Genomic DNA, 10302 nt, shown 5'->3' with positions numbered 1-10302 from the left:
ACCCCGAGGAAGTTTTAAAACAGATTAAAGAGTCAACTAGATGGTCTGATGAGCTGGATGATTATGAGCTACAACTTGGTTTAAAGGTTTCTGTTACCATTTTTTTCTTATTCTGAAGACAACTGCCAATTTATTCAAGTTATATAGTTATTCTCTCTTAACAGGGTCATATGAAACTTTTAAAGAGACATATCAGTGAATTGGACACAACTTCCACAAGCAGCAGCATGCCTGAGGTTAGATTAGTATTAATCTTTGTCTTGATAATTAGAGTCAGACATACATCTGCTGCTCCCTGGCTTCTCATCTGGTTCTTTTGTCCTCGATTTCTTTCTGAAGGCCATGCTCGTAGTTTTTTCTCAGCTACTCAAGATGTTAGCACTACTCTTCTACATTTAGCCTGAAATGGGAAGTTGTAGACATAGGTTGTGGAAACTTGAGAAATATTTGAATGGTACTTACTAAGTTCATTTGAGCACTAGCTCTTCAAATTGAGGAGGGAGAATAAGTGATTGGTTTGGGACTATATGTGCATTGCAAAGGGCTTCTCTAATTATTTTAATTCCTAGATCTGTTCTGAAGAGAAGCTTAGTTCTCTTATAATCATTTTCTATTCTGTACTGAAATGGAACCTTCATCTTGCAGTATTCTGCAGTAGTTGATGGAAGTAGAGAAAGGTTGGTTGATGATGTATCAAATATTAAATAAGTAAAAAAATTGTGCACATTATAGTACTGATAACATGGTATTAGACCGACAAGGTTTTACAGCGCAGATAAAACTGATCTCCGTTAGGATGTTTTCCCCAAATGAGGTATCGTCCTTCAAGTGAGTTATTTCTATTGATCTCTATGATAATTTTTCATAAATCATATATTAGTCGAATTTAATTGGTTTGTACATGTACAGGTGCCACTGATTACACCATTGCCGCGTCTGCACCGCCCGGAGTCGTCGCCTTCCACCGCGCCCTTACCTCGGATCCAGCCAGTTTCCGTGCCCTCGCCCCGCCAAGTTCCTCTGCTGCGCGCCGCTGCTTCCCCTGCGTCCAAAGAAGGACGAACACCTCCAGGCTGCTTCTCGTTCTGTCCAGGTGCAGCCGACCCGGTTTTGACCGCGGGTGGGCCCTGGTTGACTCTCCTGAGTCAATGACAGGTGGGGCCAGCCCTGTTAACTATTTAGGATTAGTTTAAATTAATTTTAGTTTAACTAATCACACTGACACGCGGGACCCACTGTCAGGTTTGACCCGGACCGTGTCCCGTTGACCCGCTGATGTCACACTGACGTCAGGCTGACGCAGTAAATGATTTTCTGGATTTATTCTAATATAGGAAATTCCAGAATATAGTTTAAACTTCAAAAATTCATAACTTTTAATCTGTAGCTCCAAATCAGACAAGTTATATACGAAAAATGATCAGAAAAATCCAATCTATCCATCTGTGCTATTTTCATGCATGATTAAACAAGTTAACTTGATGTTTAATGCAGAACAAGGTAAAACACTTTAAAGGGCCATGTATGAGTTTGAAATTTGAATCTTTGGTTCAAATTGGTTCAAACCCTTCTGGTCTAAGTTGCATTAGCCCAACACACTCATATTGCCATGTTTCATGCATGCATCATATTGTCGCACATTGTTTGGTGATGGTTGTGTATCGGTGTTCTTTGCGGCAGGTTCTGCCTCCGAGGAGTACCGTGATTACCCTAGCGAAGAACCGTATCAGTGCATCGAACCATCAGGCAAGCAACCAACCATTTGATCATATCGATACAATCCCATGTTCTCGCTCCTGCTCTCTTTTACTGCATTAAGACAACGCGTTTCAAACTGCTGTGTGTTACGGTAGTTGAACCCATTTCCTCTGCATGACCTGTCATTGCCACAGTAACTAGATGAAACCCACTAGCATGTGTAGGAGTTGTTTGAGCCATATGTATGTGTTGTTCCTACCTTGCTATGCCTGCTATGCTTAGAGTCGTGTCAGGTCTGGTTCATCTGGGTGATGGACTAGAGTGAAATGATTATGTCGGTAATGAGAGTGGTGTGGTGAACACGATTTGGTAAAGGTATCGATGAGAGGCCATGTAGGAGTACATGGTGGGTTGTTTCATTGAAGCCGACCTTAAGCACTGAGATCTGTATGTGTGATTTAAGATTCAGCTACTACCATGCATTGGACCCAAAACCAATGGACCCTCTCGACTTCTTATTCACCCTAGTTCTCTGTCCAGGAGTTGCAAGTAGTTTCTGGTGTTTGTAGCCTACTGGAGGCCGTGGACAGCGCTGACCGTAGGGGTGGGCTGTGATGCGGTAGGTACATGGCACGGTGTACCGAATACCTGTTAGGTATCTTGGGAACCCTGTTCACATCGTTTGGGGCTGTGAGCGAAACCTCGGCCGGATCTCCTCATGGATGGAACCCGAATAGGCGATAAATCTGGACTAGAGACTTAGGTGATTAGGTAGGTCGTGGCCGACACCCACGTTGGGCTTCCGCTTGAAGGTTGCCAAGTACATGTCGTGTAAACGACAGTAAGTGGTGAGAGTGTGTATGAAGAAGTACACCCCTGCAGGGTTATCATGATCTATTCGAATAGCCGCGTCCACGGTAAAGGACTACTTGGTTGCCTATACAGTTCATAGACAAGTAAATGGAAACTACTAAAAGCCTCAAGATAAGTGTGAGTGCCGAGGATGGCTCTTCCGTAGGAAGACGGAGGTGGATCCTCGGTAGTGTATTGAAGTGGTGAGTAGTGGACTCGTGTGCGCAAAACCATTTCAAGTTGGAGTCTCGTAGGATAGCCTAGCCAAGAGTCAAAGCTGGCTTGCTGCAATAACTCCTCCAACCCTTCTTGATAATGTGCATGTATGTAGGATCTGATGTAAGTCTTGCTGAGTACCTTTGTACTCATGTTGCTATAATTTACATTTTTACAGAAGACGCTGCAACCCCTTCTGATGGGTTCTTCGTAGACGTTGACATCAATGAGTAGGCTAAGGCCCAGGTGGTGATCCTGAGCTTGTGAAGGACCACGTAGTATAGCTAGGCTCTCCAAGCCTCTTTTATTTTACTAGTTGTCTGTACTCAGACAAGTTACTCCCGCTGCTGGTTTGTATGACTGTATGACTTGAATGCTGGGTCGTGTGACCCGTACCTATGTGTATGTTATGTATGGCTCCCTGAGCCTTAAATAAAGTACTTGGGTCGTAGAGTCATGTTGTGATGCCTTGTTGTATTTGCACATATCGAGCATATTGTGTGTATGATTGAAATGCTTGGTATGTGTGGGATCTGACTATCTAGTTGTTTATCTTTAGTAGCCTCTCTTACCGGGAAATGTCTCCTAGTGTTACCACTGAGCCATGGTAGCTTGCTACTGCTCTGAAACACTTAGGCTGGCCGGCATGTGTCCTTCTTCGTTCCTGTGTCTGTCTCTTCGGGGAAATGTCACGCATTGAGTACCGGAGTCCTGTTAGCCCGCTACAGCCCGGTTTACCGGAGTCCTGCTAGCCCAGTGCTACAGCCCGGACCCACTTGCTGATGACCGACACGTTCGAAGCTGGGTCATGGATGCCTGTCCCTGTAAGTCTGTGCCACTTTGGGTATACGACTAGTCATGTCAGCCCGGGCTCCTTATCATATGGATGCTAGCGACACTATCATATACGTGAGCCAAAAGGCGCAAACGGTCCCGGGCAAAGGTAAGGCGACACCCGTGGGGATACCGTGCGTGAGGCCGCAAAGTGATATGAGGTGTTACAGGCTAGATCGATGTGACATCGAGTCGGGGTCCTGACAGCGTTGGTATCAGAGCCGAACTGCCTGTAGGTTCTTCAAGCCAACCTGGTCGATGTTGAGTCTAGAAATTCTTTAGTTATATGTAGGGGAATTGTTTGTGGGTTGGAACGTAAGGCTCTTTTTACTCCTTTATCTTATGACATTCTGATCTGAGTCAGTCTATTCTTCCACCGGGGGTTAAGGAATTAGGATCTTTTCTCTCTATCAGGTTCACGTGTTACTAATCAGTAGTACCTTATAGGTTGGATGGATACAAGCCTAGTTCAGTTCTACTACCACATTATGTTGTTAGGATGGACTCAGAACTTGATATGATGTTGTTGAGTGTGTATGAAATCCTATGTCAAATGTCTCAAAATCCTTCTTGAGCATTTACAGCTGCTATGCTGCCGAAATTTTGCTAGAAATTCTAATGCCTTTGCATTATGGTTGTGCTTTCAGATGGCCACTCGCGACCTCAATCAAGTGGTTCGCCTGACTCGATGCCTAGATGTACCCGGCCATACCGCCATGTTGGTCAGGGTAATGACTGAGGCTGGATACCGTTGGTATCCTGAGTACACGGTCGAGGAGCAATTTCGAGACTTTAATCAAAGCCAGTATCTCTGCACTATCAGGATATTTCCATCTTATCCTGGATCCACCGAGCCCCTTCACTGCTCCTATGGACTCGGAGTTACTATTGAGATGGTTGTGCAGGACGCCGCCTATTCTATGATGACCATCATGCGAGTTAGGACTGGCCTATTTCGGGACTCTGATTTCCGGTGTATGCCAGCATCACTTCCGGGAGCACAAGGGTATCTCCAGGCTATCTATGCTGACCCCACTCAGGAGGATTCACGGACTCGCACCACTGCTGAGATGCTCGAGGATAAGGACCGCGAAAATCGGGCCTTGAGGCTAGAGCTTTTCAATACCCGTGCTGACCATTGGGCCACTTTGACTCGGTTTGCACCGGCGGTGCAAGCTGGATATTCGGATATGCGCGATCTCTATCCTGTGAGATCTGCTCTGCCAGACGTGATGGGTTGGCGTGATGTAGGAGGCATCACCCCACCTCGTGGTCCCCGCAGGCCACCGTCTGTTGGTCCAAGACCTCATCCTAGCCCCTATGGTCCACAAGCTCCGCGAGATCGTCTGTTCCCGGATGATCACGTTGAGCTTCCCGGCTATGGAGGTGATTTCTACGAGGACTACTACGGATCGGTCTGAGTTAGTGGTAGTATCACTAGTTCGTACTAGCTGTGTCGTCTATCATCCTGCGTGACTCGTGGGATATGACCTAGTTTGTACCGCCTTCCGGAGGTGTAGAAAAATAATGTATAGGAGCTTGGGATGCCTCCGATGAGATGTAATCCTCTTTTCACCGTAATAGTACCTTGTTTGGTCTTGTACTAAACCTTGTATGGTGTGTATGACGATGGAATAAAAGAAGCAGTTTCTGTATCTACCATGTCATACGGATGATCATCTTGCATTCCGAGTTATTCCTTACATTCTGTATCCTATGTCGGAATCTTATCATTCTGACTAAATCATTGTCTTGTTTACCTAGGATGGTCAACACGCGCAATAACCCTGCTCCTCAAGAGCAGGCCGAAGGCAGTGAAGTCAGGAATGCAAATCTGCCTCATCCTCCTTCCCTAGCCGAGGTTATGCTGGAAGCCGAGAGAAACAAGCGGGAGACCAACCGTTTGTTGGAGCGTATTGAACAGAACACAGCACACCATCAGAGAAATAACTTGGTGTCACTCAGTGATTTCATCAAGTTACATCCACCCACGTTCCACCACTCCGTCGAGCCTCTCGACGCTGATGACTGGCTTCGCAGTATTTCTCACAAACTGCGTTCCGCGCTAGTAGCTGAGGCTGACAAGGTCACCTTTGCTGCATATCATCTTGAAGGCCCCGCCAGTCTATGGTGGGAGAATTATGGAGCTATGCGCCCAGCGGGCCATGTCACTACTTGGGCTGAATTCAGCGAGGCTTTCCGTGAACATCACATTCCGGAGGGTCTCATGGACCGTAAACGTGAGGAATTTTGCAGTTTCACTCAAGGCCGACTCTCTGTGGATGCTTACAGCAGGGAGTTCGGTAACCTCGCACGATATGCAACTGAGGAAGTTTCTACTGATGCCAAGAAGCAAGCAAGGTTCCGTAAGGGACTTAGTCCTGAGCTTCGCCGCGACCTCCGTCTGCATGAGTGCACATCTTTTCAGAAGCTTGTTAACAAGGCCATCAGTGCTGAGACTGGTCAGACTGATTATGACGCAACACGCAAGCATGGCCGTGACGTGGGTTCCTCATCCGATGCTGGCCCTCAGAAGCGCCGCGTGTGGGTGCCTAACACTGCCCTGCCACCCAGGTTCACACCGAGGCCATCCTTCCAGGCGCCTCGCCCCGTTCAACAGTTCGCACCAGCCAAGCCCTATGGTGGTCCAACCAATAGTGCTCCTCCACGTACCAGTTCCGTGACTTGTTTCAAGTGTGGGGAATCAGGCCACTATATGCGCGAGTGCCCCCAAACCAACCCCAACCAATCTGCTAAAGCTGTTGGCCGAGGCAAGCCGACAGGTAAAGTGTTCCACGCCAAGCCGGCCACCGCTACACGTGGCCATGTCAACTGTATCTCTGCCGAAGAAGCTCAAGAGGATCCCAACGTCGTTCTCGGTACGCTCCTTGTTAATTGCCACCCGGCATCTGTTCTTTTCGATACAGGAGCATCTCATTCATTTATATCCGAGAGCTATGCTCGTCTGCATAACACCACATTCTGTGAGATGCCCACCTCTATGGTAATTCAAACTCCGGGATCCAAATGGCAAACCTCTAGGGTAAGTCATGGAAATGAAATCCAAGTCGACAGACTTGTTTTCCTTGCATCTTTGATAGCTCTTAAATCTTCAGATATCAACATCATCTTGGGTATGGACTGGATGTCAGCCCATCATGCCCAAATTGATTGCTTCTCTAGGACTGTTCAACTCACCCATCCTTCGGGGAAGATAGTCAATGTCTTGACCCGAATAGCCAAGCGACAGTTATATTCTCTTAACGCCAGCCCTTTGCCAGACCTTGAGGACGTTCCGGTAGTCCGTGACTTCCCGGATGTCTTCCCAGAGGAATTGCCAGGTGTTCCACCTGACAGGGATGTGGAGTTCGTAATAGACCTTATTCCAGGAACCGTCCCGATTGCTAGAAGACCCTATAAGATGGCACCACTAGAACTAGCCGAGCTTAAGAAACAACTCGATGAGTCCTTGAAAAAGGGTTTCATCCGACCCAGTTCATCTCCGTGGGCTTGCCCCGTCCTCTTCGTCAAGAAGAAGGATGGTACGGACCGGATGGTTGTAGATTATCGACCTGTCAATTTGGTCACAATCAAGAACAAATATCCGCTCCCCAGGATCAACGACCTGTATGATCAGCTCGCTGGATCCTCAGTCTTCTCCAAAATGGATTTGAGGTTGGGCTACCATCAAATCAAAATCAGGAACGGGGACATTCCTAAAACGGCCTTTGTTACTCGTTATGGCCAATACGAGTACACCGTCATGTCCTTCGGTTTAACCAACGCTCCAGCCACCTTTTCTCGGTTAATGAACTCAATCTTCATGGAGTATTTGGATAAATTCGTCGTGGTTTACCTCGATGATATACTCATCTACTCCAAGAACGAGGAAGAACATGCCGAACATCTAAGGCTAGTGTTGAAGAAACTTCGAGAGCATCGTCTTTATGCCAAATTCTCTAAATGTGAACTTTGGCAGTCAGAAGTGACCTATCTGGGTCATGTAATATCTGGTAAAGGTATTGCTGTTAACCCTGAGCGAGTTCAAGCCGTCCTTAATTGGACTCCACCTGAATCGGTCAAGCAAGTTCGGAGTTTTCTGGGCTTAGCGAGCTATTGCCGTCGCTTTGTCGAAATTTTCTCCAAAGTTGCTAAACCTCTAACCGAACTCCTCAAGAAAGATAAAAAGTTCGAATGGACTCCACAATGTGAGCACAACTTTCAGGAACTGAAAAGACGCCTGACTTCTGCTCCCGTACTGGTACCGCCAGACTTCTCCAAGGACTTTGTTATCTACTGCGACGCCTCGCGACAAGGACTAGGTTGCATTCTCATGCAAGACCGACACGTAATTGCTTACGCTTCACGGCAATTGCACCCACATGAGGAGAATTATCCTACTCATGATCTAGAGCTTGCAGCTGTAGTCTATGCACTTAAACCTGGCGACATTACCTCCTTGGTAATCGTTGCGAAATATTCACTGATCACCAAAGTCTGAAGTACATCTTCACCCAACCGGATTTGAATCTCGGGCAAAGACGTTGGGTCGAGTTGATCACAGATTTCGACTTAGGAATAACTTACACCCCAGGGAAAGCCAACGTCATGGCTGATGCGCTAAGTCGTAAATCTTATTGTAACAACCTGATGTTACAACAAAGTCAACCGCTTCTCCATGAGGAATTTCGGAAACTTAATCTCCACATTGTTCCTCAAGGATTCCTTTCCACCATGGTGGCGAAACCTACCCTTACGGATCAGATCATCAAAGCACAGAAGGTAGATCCGGGAATTTCCCGCATCAAGAGAAACATCAAGAGAGGAGTTGCGAATTGTTTCTCCATTGATGATCAAGGGGTCGTATACTTCGGGAATCGACTAGTGGTTCCCAAGGTGCGAAACCTGAGGCGATTGATCCTTAAGGAAGCTCATGAATCTCCTCTCACTATTCATCCCGGTAGCACTAAGATGTATCAGGACCTACGCCAGAGGTTCTGGTGGACTAGGATGAAGAGAGAAATTGCTCAGTATATTGCTAATTGCGACGTCTGCCGTCGTGTAAAAGCAGAGCATCAACGGCCTGCTGGCACCCTTCAACCCCTAGCTATTCCTGAATGGAAATGGGATAAAATTGGTATGGATTTCATTACCGGTTTTCCCAGGACCAAGAGAGGGAATAATGCTATCTTCGTCGTGGTCGATCGTCTTTCCAAGGTAGCCCATTTCTTACCTGTTCGTGAGAGTATAACCGCTAGTCAGTTGGCAGACTTATACATCTCCCGAATCGTGTCTCTCCATGGTGTTCCTTTGGAAATTAACTCGGATCGAGGAAGTCTTTTCACCTCTCGATTTTGGGAAAGTTTCCAAAATGCTATGGGAACCCGCCTTTCCTTTAGCACCGCTTTTCACCCTCAATCAAGTGGTCAAGTAGAACGCGTCAACCAGATTCTAGAAGACATGCTTCGAGCCTCTGTTATCTCATTCGGAATGGAGTGGGAGAAATGCCTTCCATTTGCCGAATTTGCTTACAACAACAGCTATCAATCTAGCTTGGGTAAAGCCCCTTTTGAAGTTCTCTATGGACGACGGTGTCGAACACCCCTTAACTGGTCAGAAACCGGGGAAAGACAATTCTTTGGCCCGGATATGATTCAGGAAGCAGAAGAGCAAGTTCGCATCGTTCGTGAAAAGTTGAAAACAGCCCAATCTCGTCAAAAGAGTCAATATGACCGAAAACATAAGGCTATGACTTTCGAGGTTGACGAGAAGGCTTACCTTCGGGTTACTCCTCTGAAGGGAACCCATCGTTTCGGTATCAAAGGCAAATTGGCTCCCCGTTACATTGGACCTTTTCGTATTCTCGCTAAACGAGGAGAAGTTGCCTACCAGTTGGAACTACCTCCGCATCTCTCCAGAGTCCACGATGTCTTCCACGTTTCTCAACTCAGGCGTTGCTTCTCGGATCCTATCCGTGGAGTGGACCACGAAACGCTTGATCTCCAAGATAATCTCACGTATCGAGAGTACCCCATTCGTATCCTCGATCAGGCCGAGCGTACCACTCGACGTCATAATATCAAGTTTCTCAAAGTTCAATGGTCGCACCATTCTGAGGATGAAGCAACTTGGGAAAGGGAGGATCGTCTTCGACTCGAGTATCCCGCCTTCTTTCCGGAGGAACCCAAATCTCGGGACGAGATTCTTTTGAGTGGGGGTGAGTTGTCACACCCTAGCTAGTTCATGCATTAGAGTGTTGCATCATGTTTATTCTTTCATCAGAAACCTGAAATGGGGATGACAGAACCCCCAGCCCCCTCTGAAACCAACTAGGGTTTACTAAAAACTTTTTCAATGAACCTGAAATGCCCTTCTAAAATGCCCATCATTTTTGTCTTGGTTCAGAACCTCTGCCAAAAGTGATGCACATTTTCCTAGGTCATCTTAGGGTCTTTGAATTAAATCATAGATATTTGAATTTGGGCATTTAAAATTATATAAAATATTCAGATGCTCAAATATCTCCAAACTAAAATGTTTCATGTTGGAAATAATCCAACTATGGACCAGGAGTAGTTTGGTGATTTTAGGAGTTGCCTAAGTATTTTTAATAATTCAACAAAGTTGCAGAAGTATTAAAAAAACAGAAAACAGGAGAAATAGCAAAAACTTACCTGGCGCCCAGCACCCGGCCCACCTGCC

The sequence above is a fragment of the Triticum aestivum genome, chromosome 1A (assembly GCF_018294505.1).
Source record: "Triticum aestivum cultivar Chinese Spring chromosome 1A, IWGSC CS RefSeq v2.1, whole genome shotgun sequence".
Taxonomy (NCBI): Eukaryota; Viridiplantae; Streptophyta; class Magnoliopsida; order Poales; family Poaceae; genus Triticum; species Triticum aestivum.
This window is presented reverse-complemented; position numbering follows the sequence as displayed.